At 44.1% G+C, this 24,606-nt stretch overlaps 2 protein-coding genes across 4 annotated transcripts in view; both read left to right on the top strand.

The window, feature by feature from the left end:
• The window catches only part of LOC141117699 (NACHT, LRR and PYD domains-containing protein 3-like), a 2,363,088-nt gene that overhangs the window by 1,867,741 nt on the left and 470,741 nt on the right, over positions 1-24,606 (top strand). The gene's annotated exons all lie outside the window — the stretch shown is intronic.
• LOC141117536 (NACHT, LRR and PYD domains-containing protein 3-like) overlaps positions 22,359-24,606 on the top strand; it is a 387,369-nt gene continuing 385,121 nt past the window's right edge. The window contains exon 1 of the mRNA XM_073610435.1: positions 22,359-22,431. The gene's annotated coding sequence lies outside the window, so the exon portion shown is untranslated. The remainder of the gene's footprint in view (positions 22,432-24,606) is intronic.

Genomic DNA, 24,606 nt, shown 5'->3' with positions numbered 1-24,606 from the left:
ATCCTCATACATTGCACATGGTTGCAGTCCTATTCACTTGAATGGGTGGTGTTTGGTGGAAGTGAGCGGGGGTAGAATTCATGGCATGTTTACCCCCCGGCCGCGGCCTCTGCAGATAAAAGAGGAAGCAGTTGAGGGGTGGTAAAAGCACGGCTCACCTGCAGGGTTTCCCTCCATTGGGATGTACACTGGGAGCCCCTGCACAGCCATACACAGAAGGCCTGCCCATCCCCCACACAGGCCATGGATGGAGATGTCCCCTCCCCCCTATTATGATGTCATACATCCCATAATAAGAGGGTGTGGCCTTGTTTGGACTCCTGTACGTCGCCCTCTAGGGGTGAGGATTGGAGAACACAAGTTTGGGATCATCACTAATAAAGAGAAGTTCCCCCTCCCCCGCCACTTCCGGGATCCACACAACAAAGACCCGGCAGGACTCGGGGGAGGGGTTTTGGGGATGGAGGTGATTGGAGGAGAAGCACCAGATACTTTGTAAATGTCGATCTTCCAGGTTGTCCCCTCTGACCCCGAAATCTCCAATCCAATAAGATGAGAGCTTTTCTAGGCCCCTCCCCTTTCTTCTGTGCTGTGTGTTTGTAGGCCTTGTACCCCATAATACATGGGGGGTCCCCCTTGTGCTCCTTGTCATTCACAGGCTGGCCGGGGGTCTTTATATTCCACACAACTATGATCGATCCCCCATTATATGGAACCCTCTATATACCAATCTTCAGAAAAGTCTCCGTCCGCCGCAATGTCGCCGTCCCATTAAAAATCGCAGATCGCTGCCAATACTAGTAATAATAATAATAATAAAAATGCCAGAAATCGATCCCCTATTTTGTAGACACAAAGCGATCAATAGACGATTATTGTGAATTTTTTCACCAAAAATATGTAAAATAAATATTGTGATGAAGAAATTATTTTTTTGGGGATATTTTAGCAAAAAATAAAAAAATATTGTTTTTCTTTTTTCAAAATTGTCTTTTTGTTTATAGCACAAAAAATAAAAAAACGCCAAAGAGATCGAATATCAGCAAAAGAAATCTATTTGTGGGAAAGGAGATGAGATTTGTTTGTGTAGAATGTCGCACAACCGTGTAATTGTCAGTTAGAGCCACGCCGCGCCGAATCACAAAAAAATGGCTGGTCATTAAGGGGGGTAAATCTTCCTGGGATGAAGTGGTTAATACCAAACAGAACCGCTGATAACCAATAACAGATCGACATCCTCTGTCACTAAGACTCGATCGGCAATATCTTCTACCAATCAAATAAGAGTTTACCAACCACTGTCCAATCACAAAGTGGGCGACACCCACATGGCCCCGCCCCCACTGTCCAATCACAAAGTGGGTGACACCCACCTGGCCCCACCCCCACCGTCCAATCACAAAGTGGGCAGCACCCACCTGGCCCCGCCCCCCACTGTCCAATCACAAAGTGGGCGACACCCACCTGGCCCCGCCCCCACTGTCCAATCATAAAGTGGGTGACACCCACCTGGCCCCACCCCCACCGTCCAATCACAAAGTGGGAGATGTTTGGCGATGTTTGTTCTGCTTTCTGTCCAATCACAAGCTGCTCTAACAAGCGCCTTCTATTGATTGGCCAGGCTGGAGATCCAGCATTCGATCAGCACTTTCCACCAATGGCTGTGAGTGATATTTACTGTATTCTGATTGGGAGAGCCCACTGTCAGGATACAGGGGGGGTTATTTACTAAAGGAAAATCCACTTTACACTACAAGTAAACTTGGAAGTTCAGTGTCTGGAGATCTGAGGGGGACAGGCAAGGAAATAACAAAACAGCATTTTTGCTTGTATATGATTGGATGATAAAGTCAGCAGAGCTTCCCCTCATTTCAGATCCTCCCCTCAGATCTACCGTCCAATCAGGAGGTTTTCTGAACATCAACACTTCACAATGAATATTCATTCAGAAGAAGCTCTGAGATGATGTCTCATATTTCTCCTTTTTGGCACATCTTATGAAAGTTCTCTTGTATAGAGTAGAATATGACTGGCAGAGCTGCTGAGATAAAGACATAGAAAAGTCATAGAACAGGGCAGTCCTACTATTTGTCTGAAATATCATTACTACAGACCCAAACATTTACCCCCCTTAATGACCAGGCCATTTTCTGCGATACGGCACTGCGTTGCTTTAACTGACACTTGCGCGGTCGTGCGGTGCTGTATCCAAACAAAATTCACCTCCTTTTCCCCACAAATAGAGATTTTTTTGGTGGTATTTCATCATCTCTGCAGGTTTTTTATTGTTATAAACAAAAAAAAGAGCGACAATGTTGAAAAAAAACAATATTTTTTTTACCTTTTTCTATAATAAATATCCCCAAAAATGTTTTTTAAAAATCAAAGTTCTTCATCAGTTTAGGCCGATATGTATTTTTCTACATATTTTTGGTAAAAAAAAAATCACAATAAGTGTATATTGATTGGTTTGGGGAAAAGTTATATCATCTACAATCTATGGGTGAGATTTATGGCATTTTTATGGCTTTTTTTTACTAGTAATGGCGGTGATCTGCGATTTTTAGCGGTACTGCGACATTGCGGCGGACAGATCGGACACTTTTGACACATTTTTGGGGACCACTGACATTTATACAGCGATCGGTGCTATAAAAAGGCACTGATTACTGTGTAAATGTCACTGGCAGGAAAGGGGTCAACACTAGGGGGCGATCAAGGGGTTAAATGTGTTCCCTCATGAGTGTTTCTTACTGTGGGGGGATGGGACTGACTGGAGGAGAAGACAGATCGCTGTTCATAATTACTACAGACAGCAGATGTGTCTCTTCTCCCGTCAGGACAGGGAATTGTTTGTTTACACAAATCCCCGTTCTGGCTCTTGTGCCCGCGATCGTGGGTGGCCCCAGCGGTAATCACGCCCGCCATCCATGCACATGGGGTCCCTCGCCGTGCACGCGCACCTACACCCGCTATGGCTCTTCAATGGGCCGACGTTCTAGGATGTTGTTTTGTGGTAATGAAGCACCTCGATGATGTAAATGTGGGGGAGCCGGTCAGCAATAAGTGGATAATTTATCCACAACAGTAAAATCAGTCTGTATATGTAGTAAGACATGCTTGTTATATCACTGGGGGGCCCGGGGGGGGGGGGGACATCAAGGATTTGTTTTATTTAAATCAGATTTTTTTGTATTTTTATCAAATTTATTTTAATAAAATGCTTTTGGAGTAGAAATCTAAAATGAGTTTTCTTTTTAAGATCCATTATGAATTTAGTTTATTCAGCATGAAATGGAGCTTAGTTATGTAGTACGAGGCTGTATATTCTGCAAGATTTACATTTGTGGAAAACTCAATTCAATGAATCCAAGCTCTGCAAGCTGAGATAACATGCACTGCTGTAACAAGGGGTTCAATTCTGTGTTCCATTTATTCCTAGGTTCATTCATATATTTACCCTTCCAGATATGTGGTCAGTAAATGCAAAGGATTAAAACACACAACACAAAGAATGGAATACAAAGTTTTACTTGGCTTTGATTAAAGATGTATTACAGATGATATGATACGGGATAAATACAGAATATTCAATTCCAGGGGACCCCTCAACTTCGGAAAGTTCTGGAAGACGATGGTCTGTTCAAAGCCCAGGAACATTCACATCCATGTCCTGGGAGAGGTCCACCGCTCTTCTCTATGGTCTGACCTTCTAAAGGCCAGAAAAAGCTGGTTTTATCCGGTACTAACAAAAGACTGTCCATAATGGTTTCATCAGTCTATCAATTAAGGGGTGTGGTTAATTGCTCCCAGGTGCCTATTTAACTTGTTGTAGGACTCAGTTGAGCGTGCTCAGTTTGAAGCTGTGGAGCTTGGTGTAAGTGGAGCTGGATTAAGTGGGAGTTATAAACAAGTGTTTAAAACAGGAGGTTATAACAGGGGTCATAGTACCTGTGTAGTGTGAGTATCTGAGTGTTGTCTGAGTAGTGTGTGTGGATCGTTAGTACTTGTGTATTGTGTACCTGTGTATTGTCTTGTTGTGTACCTGTGTATTGTCTTGAGTATTAGTGCCAGGAAGCTAGTTGTTAAGTAATTTGGACAGGGTAAAATCCCCAAATCCTCACTAAATTTAATAGGTACGATGCCCGGCGGGTGTGGAGAGGCGACTCTTTGTACATCTTGCCGCATGTATGCGTTCCTTGATCATCCGATCGAGGGCGAATACTGCTGTGCAAAATGTAAGCACATTGTTTCCCTGGAAGCCCAGGTTCTGAATCTGGGGAAGCAACTGTCAGCACTGAGAAGTCCCTCCATACTAAAGGTGAGCCAGGAACGTACACGGCAGGTGCCGGCAGGGGCCAGCACAGAGGCGGGTGGAGACAAAGAGGTGCAGGCACTAGCAAAGAGTAGATGGGTGACAGTCAGGAGGGGTAGAGGGGGAAGTGCCAGAGAGGCCGATCCAGGACTGGAGCATCCCAATAAGTACGCTCCATTGAGTGACATTGGTGTAACCAGTCAGGGACCAGCACTGCTGGAGTTGAGGGACTCTCCTAGCTGCCAGGGAAAGAACTCCTCCAGTGAGAGTGGGGGGGCAGCAAAGGGAAAGGAAAGACAGATTCTGGTAGTAGGGGACTCAATTCTTAGAAGGACAGAGAGGGCAATCTGTAACCAAGACCTGAAGCGCCGAACAGTATGTTGTCTACCGGGCGCTCGGGTTCAGCACATCACGGATCTTGTGGACAGATTACTGGGAGGGGCTGGGGAAGACCCGGCTGTCATGGTGCACGTTGGCAGCAATGACAAAGTCAGAGGCAGATGGAGTGTCCTAAAGAACGATTTTAGGGACTTAGGAGCTAAATTGAGGAAAAGGACCTCCAAGGTAGTGTTCTCAGGAATACTACCGGTACATCGAGCCACACCAGAAAGGCAGAGGGAGATTAGGGAAGTAAACAAGTGGCTGAAGAGCTGGTGTAGTAAGGAGGGGTTTGGGTTCCTGGAGGACTGGGCCGACTTCTCAGTTGGTAACCGGTACTATAGAAGGGACGGACTGCACCTAAATGAGGAGGGTGCAGATCTGCTGGGAATGAAGATGGCCAAAAAGTTAGAGGGGTTTTTAAACTAGGCGATGGGGGGGAGGGTCCAGAGACAGTGATAGCCAGCGCGGAAGATACTCCAGAGGGTAGTATTGGGGGCATTAGTGGTAGGTTAACCAAAGCACAAAAACGCAATGTGAGTATAGTAGCAATTCCAAGTTGCAATCTTGAAACACCCAATACGAGGACAATATGCGACCGGTCTAAACTATGTGGCATGTTCACCAATGCCAGGAGCATGGCGGACAAGATGGGTGAACTAGAGATACTGTTGTACAAGGAGGATTTGGATTTTGTGGGAATTTCAGAGACCTGGTTCAACAGCTCTCATGATTGGCTGGCAAACATTCAAGGGTATACCCTATACCGCAAGGATAGAAAGGGTAAAAAAGGGGGAGGGGTATGCCTATATATCAAGAATAATGTACAAGTGAATGTGAGAGATGACATCACTGAGGGGGCTAGGGAGGAGGTGGAATCTTTATGGGTAGAGCTCCAAAGGGATGAAGCTAAGGGGAAAATAATACTGGGAGTATGCTATAGGCCCCCTAACCTGAGGGAGGAAGTGGAGACGGATCTCCTATCACAAATTGGATTAGCAGCAAGGATGGGAAGTGTTATCATAATGGGGGATTTTAATTATCCAGACATAGACTGGGCGGAGGGAACCGCGCATTCATTTAAGGCTCGCCAGTTCCTTAATGTCTTGCAGGACAATTTTATGGGTCAGATGGTAGATGCACCAACTAGAAATAAAACATTACTAGATCTACTGATTACCAACAATACAGACCTGATAACAGATGTGGAAATACGGGGCAATTTAGGTAACAGCGATCACAGGTCAATTAGTTTCAGTATAAATCACACAAATATGAGACATGAAGGGAACACAAAGACACTGAATTTCAAAAGAGCCAACTTCCCTAAACTACAAACCTGGCTAAAAGGCATAAATTGGGATAAAATATTAGGAACAAAGAATACAGAGGAGAGATGGGTTTGCTTTAAGAGCATATTAAATAAGGGCATTAGCCAATGTATCCCATTGGGTAATAAATTTAAAAGAGCGAACAAACATCCTGGATGGCTTAACTCCAATGTAAAAATGCATATAAAAGCAAAGGAGAAGGCCTTCAAAAAATACAAGGTTGAGGGATCATCCACAGCATTCAGAATTTATAAAGAATGCAATAAGAAATGTAAGGGTGCAATTAGGATGGCTAAGATAGAACATGAAAGACACATAGCGGAGGAGAGCAAAAAAATCCCAAGAAATTCTTTAAGTATGTAAACAGTAAAAAAGGGAGGACAGACCATATTGGCCCCATAAAGAATGAGGAAGGACATCTGGTTACAAAGGATGGGGAGATGGCAGAGGTATTGAATTTATTCTTCTCCTCAGTCTTCACGAGTGAATCGGGGGGCTTCAGTAACCAAAACTGCAGTGTTTACCCTCATGACACAACACAGGAAGCACCTACATGGTTAACAGAGGACGGAATTAAAATTAGACTTGAGAAACTTAACATTAATAAATCACCGGGACCAGATGGCTTGCATCCGAGGGTACTTAGGGAACTCAGTCAGGTGATTGAGAGACCGTTGTTCCTAATTTTTACAGACAGTCTATTGACTGGAATGGTACCAGCTGATTGGAGAAAAGCCAATGTAGCACCAATATTTAAAAAGGGCCCAAAAAACATCCCTGGGAATTACAGACCAGTTAGCCTAACATCAATAGTATGTAAACTCTTGGAGGGGATGATAAGGGACTATATACAAGATTTTAGTAATAAGAATGATATCATTAGCAGTAATCAGCATGGATTCATGAAGAATCGTTCTTGCCAAACCAATCTATTAACCTTCTATGAGGAGGTGAGTTGCCATCTAGATAAAGGAAGGCCCGTAGACGTGGTGTATCTGGATTTTGCAAAAGCATTTGACACAGTTCCCCATAAACGTTTACTGTACAAAATAAGGTGCGTTGGCATGGACCATAGGGTGAGTACATGGATTGAAAACTGGCTACAAGGGCGTGTTCAGAGGGTGGTGATAAATGGGGAGTACTCAGAATGGTCAGGGGTGGGTAGTGGGGTCCCCCAGGGTTCTGTGCTGGGACCAATCCTATTTAATTTGTTCATAAACGACCTGGAGGATGGGATAAACAGTTCCATCTCTGTATTTGCAGACGATACTAAGCTAAGCAGGGCAATAACTTCTCCGCAGGATGTGGAAATCTTGCAAAAAGACCTGAATAAATTAATGGGGTGGGCGACTACATGGCAAATGAGGTTCAATGTAGAAAAATGTAAAATAATGCATTTGGGTGGCAAAAATATGAATGCAATCTATAGACTGGGGGGAGAACCTCTGGGGGAATCTAGGATGGAAAAGGACTTGGGGGTCCTAGTAGATGATAGGCTCAGCAATGGCATGCAATGCCAAGCTGCTGCTAATAAAGCAAACAGAATATTGGCATGCATTAAAAGGGGGATCAACTGCAGAGATAAAACGATAATTCTCCCGCTCTACAAGACTCTGGTCCGCCCGCACCTGGAGTATGCTGTCCAGTTCTGGGCACCAGTCCTCAGGAGGGATGTACTGGAAATGGAGCGAGTACAAAGAAGGGCAACAAAGCTAATAAAGGGTCTGGAGGATCTTAGTTATGAGGAAAGGTTGCGAGCACTGAACTTATTCTCTCTGGAGAAGAGACGCTTGAGAGGGGATATGATTTCAATTTACAAATACTGTACTGGTGACCCCACAATAGGGATAAAACTTTTTCGCAGAAGAGAGTTTAATAAGACTCGTGGCCACTCATTACAATTAGAAGAAAAGAGGTTTAACCTTAAACTACGTAGAGGGTTCTTTACTGTAAGAGCGGCAAGGATGTGGAATTCCCTTCCACAGGTGGTGGTCTCAGCGGGGAGCATTGATAGCTTCAAGAAACTATTAGATAATCACCTGAATGACCGCAATATACAGGGATATGTAATGTAATACTGACACATAATCACACACATAGGTTGGACTTGATGGACTTGTGTCTTTTTTCAACCTCACCTACTATGTAACTATGTAACTATGGTCCCGAGACAATGTGACCCTCTGTGAGTGACCCTCTGTGAGTGACCATCTGTGAGTGACCATCTGTGAGTGACCCTCTGTGAGTGACATCTGTGAGTGACCCTCTGTGAGTGACCCTCTGTGAGTGACCCTCTGTGAGTGACCCTCTGTGAGTGACCATCGGTGAGTGACCCTCTGTGAGTGACCCTCTGTGAATGACCATCTGTGAATGACCCTCTGTGAGTGACCATCTGTGAGTGACCATCTATGAGTGACCATCTGTGAGTGACCCTCTGTGAGTGACCATCTATGAGTGACCATCTATGAGTGACCATCTGTGAGTGACCCTCTGTGAGTGACCCTCTGTGAGTGACCCTCTGTGAGATCAGAAACATACATTTATATATATAAATAAAATCACCTTAAAACCATTACTAAGTCTCTTGTAATTCAATAACTAAAGTTATATATGAATATAGACCCCGAACTACAACTGCATTGATGCATTCACACAATTTCACAGTAACCACGAGATAATACAAAGTTCAGGAATATTCCTTTATCCCATTTATCCAATTGTTTTTGCAAATCTATGTGCACTACAAACTGTATGATTGAATCAGTTCCAGCAAGAACGAGTCCTTACATTTAAAGAGCACCTATCATTTTCGATCCATCATGGCAGTGCTCACCAGTCATCCACTCACCTGCTGTCACCACATCCCTCACCTTGTTGTGTCACTGCCCCATCACCGACTGTTCCATTAACCGGTTCCCAACCGGCTCTTGCAGATCTACTTGTGGCAGAATGGCTCCCCTGAGCCAAATCCCATACAGGAACGTCATTCTCTTTTTTGGCCACCAGAGGGCGTTAACGTGATGGCGTGCACAAGCGCCAGCGCGGGGATTTGTGGTGGAGGGAGATTGGAGAGGTTTCTGGAACAGAGATGAAAGATGTTCATCTGGTTGGCAGTTTGTCTGTCATATCACACCGCAAATTTCTTCTGATAAACATTCAGGAGAGAAGGGACAAAGGAAAAGATTCACATTAATACTTGTAATAGAAGGTTTCTTTTTCTGATGGACAATTTAGTGCTAATGCTGAATCTGAAAGACTTTGCCCATCAATGAGACTTGTGAGACATTTTCCGGAGTCTCTCCTGTCATTTATGAATGTAAAAGTACTGTGAATACAAGTGTAATGGGTTGGAGGTCGGGGAAGGAATAGAACCTATCCAATCCTTCACAACAAGAAATGGAAAATAGTTTTTTTTTGTTGGAGGGAGGAATTGAAAGAAGGAAATCATGTTTTTAATGTGGGACATGTATTGACATAACTGAATGAATATGGTGCAGGTACCCAGGAGGTTGGCACTTATGTATATTAAGGTGTCTGTTGGGCAGACTAGAGGGTGCCAGGTGACACATCAATGGGGTGAACATTTCCTTGTAGGGGTGATGTCTCAATCTTAGCAGTCCTACAGAGAGGTTCTCCATTACTGGACATGGGGGACCCAGAGCTGGATATGGGGGAGATACGTCTGGCTGATGTCTCCCCTGAGAGGTTGGAACCTTGCACAGGTAATGCCAGTGACTACACACAGGAGCTCTGTTAGATAAAAGGAACAAACGCTGGCTACCAGGTCACAATATACCTTCACCACATGGTGCTTCAACATCTCTCAATGGTTGATAAAAACCTGTTACCCTATATGTGCCGAGTCCGATTGTGTCAGATCTCTCCATAGGAATCAGCGGCACTCTGACAGGCCCCTCCCCCGCTCAGTGAGCAGAGACTGACCTGTCATCTGCCGGCTCAGCAGAGATCAATGGATCGATTCCATGCTGAGCTGGTGGACTCCGCTAAACGGATCCGCTTCGTCTGGAAGGGGCCTAATACTCCTCTCCCCCTAGACTGACAATGCTGCTGTCCAAAGGTGCCCCCAGTGCTCCTTCATTCAGAGTGGCGGCACTCTAAGTAAAGGTTCACACTTATGTGGTGTGGGAAACAGAGATCTGTGTGCTTTTCCCACACCACATGCAAATCACAAGACCCATGAGATCTGCAGCGAGTGTCAATACAAAGTCACCAACACCCCAAACACAGGTCACATAGACCCTGCCTTTGCCTGCATTGGATTGCATTGTACAAAACAATGGTGGGGTGTGGTGGGATGGGATGTGGTGGGATGGGATGTGATGTGGTGGGGTGGGGGTGTGGTGGGATGGGATGGATGGGATGTGGTGAGGTGGGATGTGATGTGGTTGAGTGTGGCTCAAAAAAGGTGCGTGCACTTCTTTGGTATAATGTGGTGCGATTCACATGCAGTTCATAGTGCAGATTGAGGCTTTTACAGGAGGGGTTTTACTGGCCAGATCAGGGGAAAACAGAGGGGAAAAAGCCATAAAAAGAAAAGAAATGCAGCCGCCACATCCAATGATTGTGTATATGTATGTACGGTATGTATGTATGTATGTGTATGTATGTAAGGGCTGCTGATGTGGTTATAGAAATCCACCAATCACCCTGCTGCCAACCTCCCATCCACCATTCTGAAAACAATAAACAGTCATTTTGCTCTGTTTTATGGCTTTTATTTGCGGGATCAAATAGGGGGATAAGTTGTCTGGCGGCTGACAGGAAAAAAGCGTAACAAGGTACATTTTTGGGAGGCTATAGAGCCAGGGAGCATAGATAATAGCGCTATCTCTGGGGTGGGTGTCATTGGCCGATCATATAGACTACTGTATATGGTGAAAACCTGTGACCAGAGGGGCTGGATGGCCTTGCAATTCCAGCAGATGTGGAGGTAGTTTCCCTCCGCTGAGCCGCATCTCCAACATGAGGGAGGTATGGATGAGAAAATTTTATGAAGAGATTTAGGGTCCCTGTACCATCTGGATGGGAGTTTAAAGTTCTTTTCCTGGGTATAGCAAGAGATAGAGGATTTGTGCGTGAAGTGGAATGACTTTTTCCAGTCAACTATAGAGAGTTCCCTTGCCAGGTCTGTAGCCCACCTCCTGGTGTAAGAGGGGGGTTGATCGTGTATCAGTGAGTGTTGTTGTTTGTAGATGGTGGAGAGCAGGTGTCTGGGTGTTTCTGAGAGAGAGCACAGCTGTTCATAACCTGTTAGGGATCTGTGGATTTGGGGAGAGGGAATAGGTCCGAGCATAAGGAGGATATACGCAGGGCTGTGAGCCAGTTGCCTTGGTCTCTCGGTACAACAGGTGTACCTGAGGTTGGGTTCAAAATGAGCTTGCTATAGGCCATGTTGAGCGGAGATATGGGCCTACTTTGCTGGATCCCATACCCTGAGCAAGAGCAGGGTGGTCAAATAACAATGTGAGTGGTGAGGGATCTGTGAACAGCAACAATGACAGTCCATTTTTGTACCATAGGTGTAGTGCAGCAGTTGTTAGGGGCGAGGAAGTGGATAGGAGGTGCAGATTCTGCCCATAGCCCCACAGTAATGCCCAGAGGTCAAGGGTGGAGAGATCTTGTTCCACCATGGTGGATGCTTTGGGGAAGGGTCGGGGGAACCATTCCAAGGTCCTAGGCAACAGTGCTGCCCTGTGGTATAGTTCGAAATCTGGGAGGCCCACCCCACCTTGAGTTTTGGGGTATGTGAGTAGAGTGTGATGGATACAGGATAGTCCCTGGTGCTAGATGAAGCATATGTACATGGAACGTAGGGAGTTGAAGAGCTGTATGGGAACGGTAATAGGCACTGTCTGGAATAGAGTAGTTTAGGGAGGGTGTCCATTTTAAGTGTGTTAATGTGACCAAACCAGGGCAGCGGAGATAATTTTCATGTGTCTAGTTCCTTCCCAAGATGGTTCAGTAAAGGGAGATAGTTGAGGGTATAAAGGTGTGAAAGGTTGGATGGAATCGTTATCCCCAGATAGGAGATGCCTATGGAATCCCATTGGAATGGGAAGTTGGCCTGCACTTGGGCAAGGTGGTGGGTGGTAGGGAGATATTAAGGGCTTCTGTCTTGGACTTGTTAGTTTAAAATTGCTAAATTCTATGAATCTGTGAAATTTATGCATCAGGGAGGGTAGGGATGTGTGAGGTTGTTGAATGCAGACTAGGAGATCATCCACGTAGAGTGAGAGTCTGTAGTCGGAGGAGGGTTTCTGGATCCTCACTATAGTTTTGTTCTGTCTGATGGCCCTTGCTAGGTGTTCTATCACTAGGACAAAAAGTAGGGGAGATAGGGAGCATCCCTGGTGGGTACCGTTAAAGATGTGAAACGGAGAAGATGAGGAGCCATTGACTAAGATGGATGCTGAGGGATGGGAGTATGATGCCAAAACCTTGGACACAAAGGTGGGACCAAGACCTATCTGTTCTAGGGAAAGCCGTAAGAACTGCCAGTTGACCCGGTTGAACACCTTTTCGGCATCAAAAGATAGGAGACATGACTTCAGGTTGTGTCATCAGATGTAGGAATTGAGGTGGATGGTTTTAGAGGTGTTGTCCCTGGCCTCTCGTCCTGGGACAAACCCCACCTGGTCTCTGTGGATAACTGAAGGTTTAAGAGGTGAGAAGCAGTTCACCAGGACTTTTGCAAAAAGTTTACCATCCAGGTTAAGAAGGGAAATCGGTTGGTAACTACTGCACTGAGAGGGGTCTTTGCCTGAATTGGGTATGACTGAAATGTTGGCATATAGGAGGCCTTTAGAGGGTAGGTGGGAGTTGTCTATGTGGTTGAACGCTGCGGTGAGTAGCAGGGCGAGGGGCTGGGCGAATGATTTGTAGAACCTAGGGGAAAACCCATCCGGGCCTGGGCATTTACCAGACTTCAATCCCTTAATGGCAGATAAGAATTCACATACCGTTAAGGGGTTGTCTAGGTCTGCAGACTCATTGGGATCTATTTGTGGTAGTGCTGTCTCTGAAATGTAGCCTCACATGTTGGAGAGGTGTGGGTCTCCCTCAGGGGTTTGTCTAGTCCGTGGAGGCAGGTTGTATAATCGGGAGTAATATCGTTGGAAGGCGCCTGCAATACCTTGAGAATTGCTGATCTTTTGTTGGTTGGGGGTGCAAATGTGTGGGATGGGTCGGCATGGGGGGCAAGGATGGAGGACCCTCGCAAGGTGTTGCCAACATTTGTTGGCTAAGATGTAGTGCCGGTTAAGTCCCCATCCCTAACTATGAGGGAGTGGGCATCTAAGTAGCTCTCTATGGGCGTTAGAGAGGTCAACATAGGTTGCGGGATCTGGGTCTTGTTTATGAGCGAGTTCTAGTGTATGTATAGTGGACAATTGTCGGGTTATGTCAGCGGATCTGGCCTTTTTTTAGGCGGGAGCCATGTTGTATGAACGTCCTCCGGAGTACGCATTTTAGGGCTTCCCATTTAGTGAGGGGATTGGTTTCGTCAGTTTGGTGGTGTTATGACTAATTTTTAATTGGAACTTTAAAACAAAAGTTAATACTGCAGCTGCAGGAACAGATTCACAGGACGCAATGACTGTGTTTAAAATGTCTGTTCAGTGTCAAAATGTAGTATTACGTGTTGTTTTATACATAGATCAGAAAGGGGTGGTGTGAGATGTTATTAAAAACTAACAAATAGAAATATATTATTAAAAGCTAGCGAATAGAACAATTGTAAAAGTAAAACCTTGAGAGGGGAGGGGGGAGGGGGGAGTAGAGAGCTTGTAGAAGAAGATGTGTCTGTGTGTTAGGTGAAGGTTACAGAACACATTTCAACAGTGAGAACAAAATGGAGTCTCTTGTGCTTAAATGAACAGTACAGTGAATATACATGTCATTTCCCACCTTTTGTTTATTTGACACCATTCTTCTCCACTAGGGATGAGCCGAACACCCCCCTGTTCGGTTTGCACCAGAGCATGCGAACAGGAAAAAAGTTTGTTCGAACACGCGAACACCGTTAAAGTCTATGGGACACGAACATGAGTAATCAAAACTGCTAATTTTAAAGGCTTATATGCAAGTTATTGTCATAAAAAGTGTTTGGGGACCTGGGTGCTGCCCCAGGGGACATGGATCAATGCAAAAAAAAGTTTTAAAAATGGCCGTTTTTTCAGGAGCAGTGATTTTAATAATGGTTAAAGTCAAACAATAAAAGTGTAATATCCCTTTAAATTTTGTAGCTGGGGGGTGTCTATAGTATGCCTGTAAAGGGGCGCATGTTTCCTGTGTTTAGAACAGTCTGACAGCAAAATGACATTTCGAAGGAAAAACCCATTTAAAACTACTCGCGGCTATTGCATTGCTGTCCGACAATACAAATAGAAGTTCATTGATAAAAACGGCATTGGAATTCCCCACAGGGGAACCCTGAACCAAAATTTAAAAAAAAAATGACGTGGGGGTCCCCCTAAATTCCATACCACTCCCTTCAGGTCTGGTATGGATATTAAGGGGAACCCCGGCCAAAATTTTTTAAAAAAATGACGTGGGGGTCCCCCTAAATTCCATACCAGACCCTTAAAAGAGGGGGGACGAGTGTGCGTCCCCCCTCCTGAACCGTACCAGGCCACATGCCCTCAACATTGGGAGGGTGCTTTGGGGTAGCCCGCCAAAACACCTTGTCCCCATGTTGATGAGGACAGGGGCCTCATCCCCACAACCCTGGCCGGTGGTTGTGGGGGTCTGCGGGCGGGGGGCTTATCAGAATCTGGAAGCCCCCTTTAACAAGGGGACCCCCAGATCCTGCCCCCCCGTGTGAAATGGTAAGGGGGTACTTACCCCTACCATTTCACTAAAACACTGTCAAAAATGTTAAAAATGACAAGAGACAGTTTTTGACAATTCCTTTATTTAAATGCTTCTTCTTTCTTCTATCTTCCTTCATCTTCTTCTTCTTCTGGTTCTTCTGGTTCTTCCTCCGGCGTTCTCGTCCAGCATCTCCTCAGTGGCGTCTTCTATCTTCTTCTCCTCGGGCCGCTCCGCACCCATGACATGGGGGGAGGCTCCCGCTCCCGCTGGTTGGATTCTGTGAATACCTGAAACAGAATCTGGGTCAGGGATAGATTTATTAACACCTTTAATGTATTTTATTCAATGTTCTTTGTAAAATCTGAACATATTATAACAGACTAGAGTGAGAAGCCTGCAGCTGTTGGGCAAAATATAGCCCTGTTTTGGGTGGCCCTCCAAATTAAATCTCATAGGGGGACAGCCCATGTGGTTGTTTTTAAGGGTAGTTCATACAGAATATAGGCCTCAATTATAATGTTAATGGCTCTTAAATCATGCACCATGCGGTATGTCACCTGCCCACCCTTCTTGTCTGGCTTCTTTGCACTTGGGAACAGGGGTGTATTGACTTGGGACTTAATTGGTACAACAACCCGTGCTGCTTTCAGTTGAGTGATTTGATCCTTTATCCCCTCAGTCTGAGCAATACTCAGTGGGTACTGTTTAATTTGTGGGAGATGGGCTCCTGGTTTAATTTTTATCATGACTGGGGTGCAATCCAGCAGACCTACTTCATATTTGCTGGTGGCCCATAATTCAGCGGGAATCACTTTGAATTCTGGTGGAAATGGCGGAGTGGAGTCTTGGATTAAAAGTACTCCACAGGCAGAATTTAAAACTTCTCCTGACAGACTACTGACCACTTGGACTCCTATAGGAGTGTAGTCTATGTTTGCTAAAATTTGGTTCAAAATGTCAGCTCCCAAAAGATTGGTAGGAACTGTGTCTGAAATTAACACTTTAGTGACAATTTCTGTTTGCTGTCCTAGCCTGAGTTTAAGTGGCTTGGACTTAACCAAATTAGTAGAGGTCCCGGTTAGGCCAACATCAGAGATAGCATTTGTAGATAATAATCCTGGAGGTAAGTCCTCTATATTAAAAACACTTTGGCTTGCACCAGTATCGATTAAACAGGTTAATTCTGTTTCTCCTCCAGGATAGGGGAGTTCTTGTAAAAATACTTTTACTCTGGCCTCTGGACCATTGTCTCCTCTATTTAACATGATTGATACTGGCATGCCATTTTCCTATGCCTTATCCACTGCTTTTGGCAGAGAGCTGGGATCAGCATGAGGTGCCTCTAAGCTCTTTTCCAATCTACGGTCAGGAAGATGGCAGAATTTGGCTATGTGTCCTTCCCCATTACAATTGTAGCATATAATTGGTCCACGATTGCCATGATTTCTGAAATAGCCTTTGCCTCTTACTCTTCCTCTTCCTCTCTGCTTCCTCATGTACATAACCTTGGGTTTGCTGTCTTTTTGGTTAATCCTGTTTTCTATGGATAACAGGATAGGCAGAACGTCTCAAATAGACATATTACCTGCCTCAGGCATTGCTGTGAACAACTTTTTTTTCAACTGTGGTATTAAACTATCAAGAAACCTTTGTTTCACCAGTTGTGTAGATGGACTTGCAGTTTCTCTTGCCTTCTCTTCCTCTATTTTAAGGCCTGCTTCCTCAGCCATATCACTTAACTGCCTCCAATAAGCCCCTGCTGCTTCCTCTTTCCCTTGCTTAGCATTCATAAATTCAGCATGTCTGGTTTGTCCATTTATTCCTTCAATTTCTCACAAACCTCCGTCCACTAACCATCTTACCTAGATTTTTTACGTCTACACCACATTCTTTAAGTATATAGCCAGATATGTTGCTTCCCACTGCTTTAATAAGAAGCTGATGAATGTCAGTAGCAGAAGCCTCATATGCTTCCTGTGCAGTGCTAAGTTTGTTTGCAAACCCAATTGGATTCTTTCTAGGATCTCCCAATCCCTCTAATATGGCTCTAATATGGCTCTAATATGGCTCTCATATCTTGGGGACTAAAAGGTACATGCCATTTAATTTGATACTTACTGTCAACAGCATTACCTTCAAAAACGAATTGGGTTCTGACAGGATAAACAGATTTCTCTGTGCCAGGGGCAGAAGGGGTGGCGTCTCCCTTCCTTCTCTCTTCATCTTGCTGCCACAATTTGGAAATTATGGTTTGCTCCGGAAGTTCAGACTCTATCCCTCTTTCTCTGGCCAAAGCCTTAATTTCAGAGAGATCTAATTTTGCATATGTGCCTTTTGATTTATACCAATCATCTGTTTCTAGGATACAAGCCAAATCCCTCTTTGTAGGTTGATATGAAGCTGTTAAGGTCCTTGTGTTCTAATGTTTCAGGGATACCATGGATTCTGATATTGTTCCTTCAGTTATGGTTCTCAATATCATCTTGGTGGTACATGAGCTGCTGCAGTAGGACAGTGTGGGAGTTCAGGGTCCCTTAATGGGATTGCAAGGTGTTGAATATACCATCGGTGGTGCCCTCTATGTCCTCCATACGGACCCCTAAGTCTTTCTTGAGCTCAGTTATCTCCTGCCTGTATGTCTTCTTTATGCGGGAGACATAATGCTTAAAATCAGATTTTGTAGGCAGGGATCGCATGTATGTGTGTAAGGATCGCATCTGCGATTCCATGTCCCATCCATCTCCGGAGTAAAGGGAGGCCTATGAGTGGCTATGGGGGCTGTGCATGGAGGGCTCAAGGCCAGCAATGGAGGTTGAGTGGCACCTGGAGCGTACCTGTATGGCGTCTGCTGGCTCGGAGTGGGCCGGAGATGGAGGTGCCGGCGCCATCTTGGATTTTCCCTGTGACATGTAGGCCACAGAAGCCTGAGTCAGGAATCATCCTAAATTGCCCTGTATCCAATTGCAGGTGGGCTTGGGCTGCTCCTTGGGCTTTCCCTTGCCCATCGGTATGATTTGGGGATGTTGTGGGTGGACTGTGGTGGAGGAGATAGAGCCCCATGGAAACCATCAGGACCAGGAGCTGCTGCGATCCTACAGCTCCATGTGCTAGGCCATGCCCCCATCGTCCACTATTTAGATGATTTCTTGATAATAGGGCCGGAAGATTCATCAGTTTGTTTTTACTCCTTGAAACGTTTTTTGCTCCTTATGAGCCATTTTTAAAGTTCCCATGGCGCAGGAAAAGACTGTTTTTTCCTTCCACTTCATTGCAATTTTTAGGAATTCACATATACACAAAGTTGTCAGTTTTTAGTTTGCCCATAGAAAAGATAGAGGATGCAAAAAATGTTTTGATTAGGAAACGAAAAGTCCTACTAAAAGAGCTTCAGTCGTTGTTGGGGGTCCTGGCTTTTGCGTGTCGCATTATGCCAGTCGGAAGAATTTTTTCTTGGAGGCTTTATTTAGCGACATTGGGTTTAAAATCCCCTTTTTCTCATGTATGGTTGAATAATGACCTTAAAGCGGATTTGCTGATTTGGTCATGGTTTTTGGATACATAAAATGGAAGGTTTTTGTTTACGGATGCGGCAGGTTCCAGAGGATTTGCTGCAGTTTGGTGCAGCCATTGGTGCTGCAGCAGGTGGCCGCCCTCTTGGATACTCAGTAAAGCTGTTAAGAACATTGTGCTTCTGGAACTCTTTCCAGTCATTGTGGCAATAGAAATCTGGGGGGAGTCTTTCAGTAATAAACGCATCGCCATTCAATCTGACAATAAAGTGGTAGTTTTTGCAGTTAATTGCTTGTCGTAAAAATCCCCGCCGGTTATTAAACCCCTGCGTTATTTTGTGTCTTTATGTTTTCCGTTTAAACATTTGGGTTAGAGGTACCCACCTTGAATTCATGGAAATCGTTGATCAACTCAGCAGTGCCACTATACAAAGCGGCTTATCTCGCTAGATGCTGCCCATCCAAGTTTGACAAAATTTGGCAAGTGTGGTTAGATTCAGACATCTCAAACGCGACACAATAAGATCTAGATCCCTTTGTTTGTTCACATTGACCAAATGCCTTGTAGAGTTGATGTCCTAATTTTGCTGATATGATGGTACGTCTAGGTGCGTTTCTGCCAGCCTAAGCACCCCTCCTGGAAGTGGTCACCTACAGTACATGACCCACTATCCTTCCAATATCCCTTCAAATTGATAGCACAAGCAGTTTAAGTTGTAGTAGTTACATTAGATATATTAGAACCTATAGGGCTGTTATATTGTGTGTTGTTTAAGCTGGGGAATGCCCAAAGGCTTTATTCTGTAATTTCTTAATTTTTTTTCTTTTTGTTTTTGTTTTTCTCTTTCTTTTTCTTTTTCTTTTCTTTCCACAAAAACAAAATAAAAAAGTATTAAAAAAAAAAACATTTTGATTAAAGTGAGTTATGTACCTGGGACACATAATCTTATCGCGGATGCTCTGTCTCGGTTCCAGATGGTCTGTTTTGGCACCTTACTTCTGGAGGCAGATCCAGCTGGCTTTCCTTGTCTGGACCATCTGTGGACTTTGATTTGAGCCCCATTAGTATAGCTGTTCGGAATTCTGTCAACCCAAAGACATGGGCTGAATATTCAGCTGCATGGCGGTGATGGAAATTTTTCAACAATACTATGGGTTTTTGTTATACGGTACCTTCAGGGAGAACTATTTTAGCATTTGTATGTAGTTTGTTTGAGGAAGCTATATCGCACAGCCAGATATCTAAACTATTGGCAGGTATTTCTTTTTTCTTTAAAATCATGCAATTTCCAATATGCAGCACTTTCTTTCTGGTACGGCAGGCCATTAAGAGGTAAAGACGTTCGCATATGGTTCCTGATGACCATAGGCCCATTACTTTTGAGATGTTAAAAAACCTGACCTCAGTGGTGTCAGTAGTCTGCTATTCATCCTATGAAGCTGTTTAGCATGTATAATAGCATTTTTTGGGGCTTTATGGCTATCAGAAATGGTACCCAGTAATAAGAAAGGATGTTCAGGCTTGTTGTCCCATCATGTGGTGGTCAGGGATTCCTCGATAAAAATACTTATTGCCAAATCCAAAACTGACTGTTTGGATTACACTGTTTTCGTGTTCGAATCCAGCTATTTGACCAGTAAGGATAATTCATCAAATTTTCACCTGTAGGCCCGATAGATCAGGTCAATTCTTCATTCATGCCGATGGTTCCCCGGTGACCAAATTTCAATTTGTTGCAGTATTCAGGAAATATATTCAGAGTTTAGGTTTGCAGGAATTCCGTTTCACGCCCCATTCCTTTTGTATTGGGCAGCAAGAGAAGTGGCCAGGCTTGGGCTCGATGAGGCTTTGATTAGGAGATTGGGAAGATGGGAGTCTAAGCGTTATAGTAGTTATGTCCGCCCTAACCTTTTGCTTTGAATTTTAGGTCAGAAAAAATGTGTTCGGATAATCGGGCATTCTTACATTTTCTGGGTGCATAAACGGGCACCTCATCATTGTTATATGGCTAATTTTAATATCAACTCCAAAACTTACACTATTCTGTGGAAAGGAGTAAGAGGATTGTGTTGGTTGAATTTATTTATTATATTTCTGAACTGTATTTACTGTGGCCATCACCTGATGATTCTTCACCTGGGTGGGAATGATGTAGGTCATACGAAGACTTAAGATTTGATCGACAGGATCAAGCATGACCTGCACCATTTGGGTATGTCATCTCCAAACACAACTATTGTTTTTTCTGATATCATTCCCAGACTACTATGGTTATCACATCCAGAGTTAAAGAAATTTGAGAAAATTAGGAAGAGGATGAATCACTATGTTGAGAAATGTATGCCTCTTATCGGGGGATTATCGTTTCAACATATCAAATTTGAGTGTGGTTACTTCAGGCCTGTATTGGGAGAATTGTGTGCATCTCTCCAAGGTGGGCTTGGACATTTTTAACTGGGGTCTGCAGGGCATGATTGAAATGGCAATGGGCTTGGGGTAGGTCGGTGCTTTGGCCATTGATGGGCAAAGCCCCGACTTTGTGGGAACTGGTTATTATAAAGTTGATGAAATATAATTTGCTTGAGTCATCAAGGCTAAGCAATATTGAGAATGATATTTTGATTAGAGTTAGAATTGTGATATGGTTATGAAAAGTGATGAATATATTTGTAAACCAATAAAGGTGCTCCGGACAATTTATGCCAATATTTGAGTTTTGCGTCCATTATTTATTGAGTGTGTTTGGAGATGGGGAAAAGGGTACAGAGTGCAATCCCATGTAATAGTAGGGCACAATTATTTGGGCACACCTGCATGGGGTTTCCTCTGCCTTCCCCCCAGGTTTTAGCTGATTAGGATGATCAGATTAGGCAGGTAATCAAGGGATGTTTGGTCCTCCCTGCTCACCTGGGGCAGGTAGGAATGGGCCAATGAGAGTGGATGTAACACTCTGGAAGCAGTGGGGCTCATTATAAAAAAGGGCCCACTGTCCCAGTAGTTTTTCTGGAAGGCTGAAGGTTTGGTAAAGAAAAGAATAATCATGTGCACTTTATGTGGTATGTCACCTTACATATAAGGGGAACTGGTTATTATAAAGTTGATGAAATATAATTTGCTTGAGTCATCAAGACTAAGCAATATTGAGAATGATATTTTGATTAGAGTTCGAATTGTGCTATGTTTATGAAAAGTGATGAATTTATTTGTAAACCAATAAAGGTGCCAATTTATGCCAATATTTGAGTGTCGTGTCCATTATTTATTGTGTGTGTTTGGAGATGGGGGTAAAGAGTGCAGAGTGCAATCCCATGTTCTTCGAGCTTGGGCCAGTTCACACCAGATGCAGTCAGTTTCTGGTCAGTTTCTGCACTGGAAACTAACTGGAACTGACTGCATGGTGTGAACTAAAGCCATTGGAATACATGGAAAACACTGTGCATGCATTTTTAGTGCCAGTTCACACCAGATGCAGTTCCATGGACTTTTTTCTGCACAAAATGCATGCACAGTGTATTCCATGTATTCCAATGGCTCTAGTTCACACCATGCAGTCAGTTTCCGGTCAGTTTCTGCACCAGAAACTGACTGCATGGTGTGAACTAGAGACATTGGAATACATTGAAAACACTGTGCATGCATTTTTTGTGCAGAAAAAAAGCGCATGGAACTGTACAGAACTGTATCTGGTGTGAACTGGACCTTAGTTCAGAAAAAAAGTGCATGGAACTGCATCTGGTGTGAACTGGGCCTAAGGCGTTTTTCCAAGCGTTTTGCTTCAGGTGACAAAATGCTAAGATGTGAACAGGTGCCATTGAAATGAATGGGATTATGCTTTTTGATTATTTTATGAGCGCTTTATGAGCTGAAAATGCGAATGCGAAAGTGAATGCAGCCTTACACCCCCCAGGGTAAAATATCTGTAGATGGGAGGATCTCGGTGAAAATTGAAAAATGTGAAACTTCCTCAGCCACATTTCTTTCTCTCCCACACCCAAAAGTCTCCATTTTGTTGTTTGTGTTCAGAGCTTCCTGATCATCTCTTCACAGACCGGTGTGACTAGAAAGGTAAGATTACATAAAACCTAATCTAATATACTGAGTGATGCCGAGTGATAATACTGAGTGTTAGGATGGGGGTGGAGGGTGCAGATGTGTGATGATCGATTGTATGGAGGACGATCAGTCACTCTGTGTTCATGTCTGTTATTAATAAACTTCCATCAGATACTTTTCTTATGCTTTGTATTCCTCATCTAATCTCACCTTAAGACCCCTTTCACACTGGAGGCATTTTTCAGGCGCTACAGCGCTAAAAATCGCGCCTGCATAGCGCCTGAAAAAAGCCTCAGCTGCAAACCCAGTGTGAAAGCTCGAGTGCTCTCACACTGGGGCGCTGTGCTGGCAGGGTGTCGCAAAAAGTCCTGCCAGCAGCTTCTTTGCAGTGTTGTAGGAGCGGTGAATACACAGCTACTCAGCTTCTCCACTGCTCCTGCCCATTGAAAACAAGGTGACAGCGCCAACATACCGCTGGCAAAGTGCCGCTGCAGCGGCATTTTGCGGGTGGATTTAACCCCTTTTTGGCCGCTAGAGGGACCGCCCCACCAGCGGCTGAATAGCACAGCTTTACCGATGATGTCCAGGGCGGTTCAGTGTGAAAGGGGTCTTAGGCCTCATGCACACCGGATGTTTTTGGACATTTTTACATCGGCTGTTTTTGGCTTCAGATGTTTTTTTTTCTACAGTCAATAAACCCCATCATCTTATTCTATGTGTCCATGTTATCCTATGTGTCCATGTTATCCTACGTGTCCATATCCTATGTGTCCATGATATTCTATGTGTCCATGATATCCTTTGTGTCCCATATCATCCTATGCGTCCATGTTATCCTATGTGTCCATGTTATCCTGTGTGTTCATGATATCCTATGTGTCCATGATATCCTATGTGTCCATGTTATTCTGTGTGTTCCATGTTATCCTATGTGTCCCATGTTATCCTATATGTCCCATGTTATCCTATGTGTCCCATGTTATCCTATGTGTCCCATGTTATCCTATGTGTCCATGTTATCCTATGTGTCCATGCACACATAGTCTGTTATCAACTGTTTTTGGCTGTAAAAAAAACTCCCAAAGCTAATGGGTTCTGAGAGGAGTTTTTCAGCTGTAAAAACACTCTAACATAAAAAAACTGACTGAGGCAGTTTTCACACTAGAAATATCACCTGTAAAGTTCCTGAAAACCACCTCCCCTTCATTTCAGTGTGACTTTTCACACCGGGGCGGTGCGTTTGTGGGACATTGGGAAAAGACCTGCAAGCAGCATCTTTGGGGCGGGTTGGGAGCGATGTATTTAGCATTCTCAAAATGCCCTGCCCATTGGAATGAATGGGCAACGCTTTTGAAATAACTTCTACAATAAATATATTCCGAGGGTGGTTACGGATTCCCTCTATGTATTGCATATATGTATTGACTTGTCTATTCCTATAGTTAGCTAGTCTATTAAAACTCTAATATTGTCACTGTTGATAAGCATAATGATATAAGGTTAGCTATGAAAACAAACACACTGCTCAGTAAAACAGCGTCTTATTTATTTCCCAAGAAAATAGGAAAATGTTAACATAAAAAAAAAGGAAGATATTACAAAGCATATAACAAAAGAACATCAAAGATACTTATCGCAAGGCTGCCCCCCTAGACACAATCTCATCATCTGGGCTCAGGATGGTAACAGAGAGCCATGAGGCTCAGAGAACCATCAGGCAAGAGCCAAGAGTGAAAAGGGACGACTTCCCGTATGTGTGCCCTGGTAGCCAGCGTTTGCTCCCTTTATCTAATGGAGCTCCTGTGTGTAGTCACTGGCATTACCTGTGCAAGGTTCCAACCTCTCAGGGGAGACATCAACCAGACGTATCTCCCCCATATATACCTCTGGTGTCCCACATGTTCAGTAATGGAGAACCTCTCTGTAGGACTGCTAAGACTGACACCACCCCTACAAGGAAATGTTCACCCCATTGATGTGTCACTTGGCCAACAGTCATCTTACTTATGTGTAAGTGCCAGTCTCCTGGGTATCTGCACCATATTAATTCAGTTATGTCAATACATGTCACACATTAAAAACATGATTTCCTTCTTTCAATTCCTCCCTCCAACAAAAAACCTATTTTACATTTCTTGTTGTGAAGGATTGGATAGGTTATTTTCCTTCCCCAACCTCCAACCCATT

This window comes from Aquarana catesbeiana, linkage group LG13, assembly GCF_042186555.1.
Source record: "Aquarana catesbeiana isolate 2022-GZ linkage group LG13, ASM4218655v1, whole genome shotgun sequence".
In the NCBI taxonomy this organism is placed as follows: Eukaryota; Metazoa; Chordata; class Amphibia; order Anura; family Ranidae; genus Aquarana; species Aquarana catesbeiana.
The sequence above is the reverse complement of the archived record's forward strand: the minus strand, read 5'-3'. Positions and strand labels throughout refer to the sequence as shown.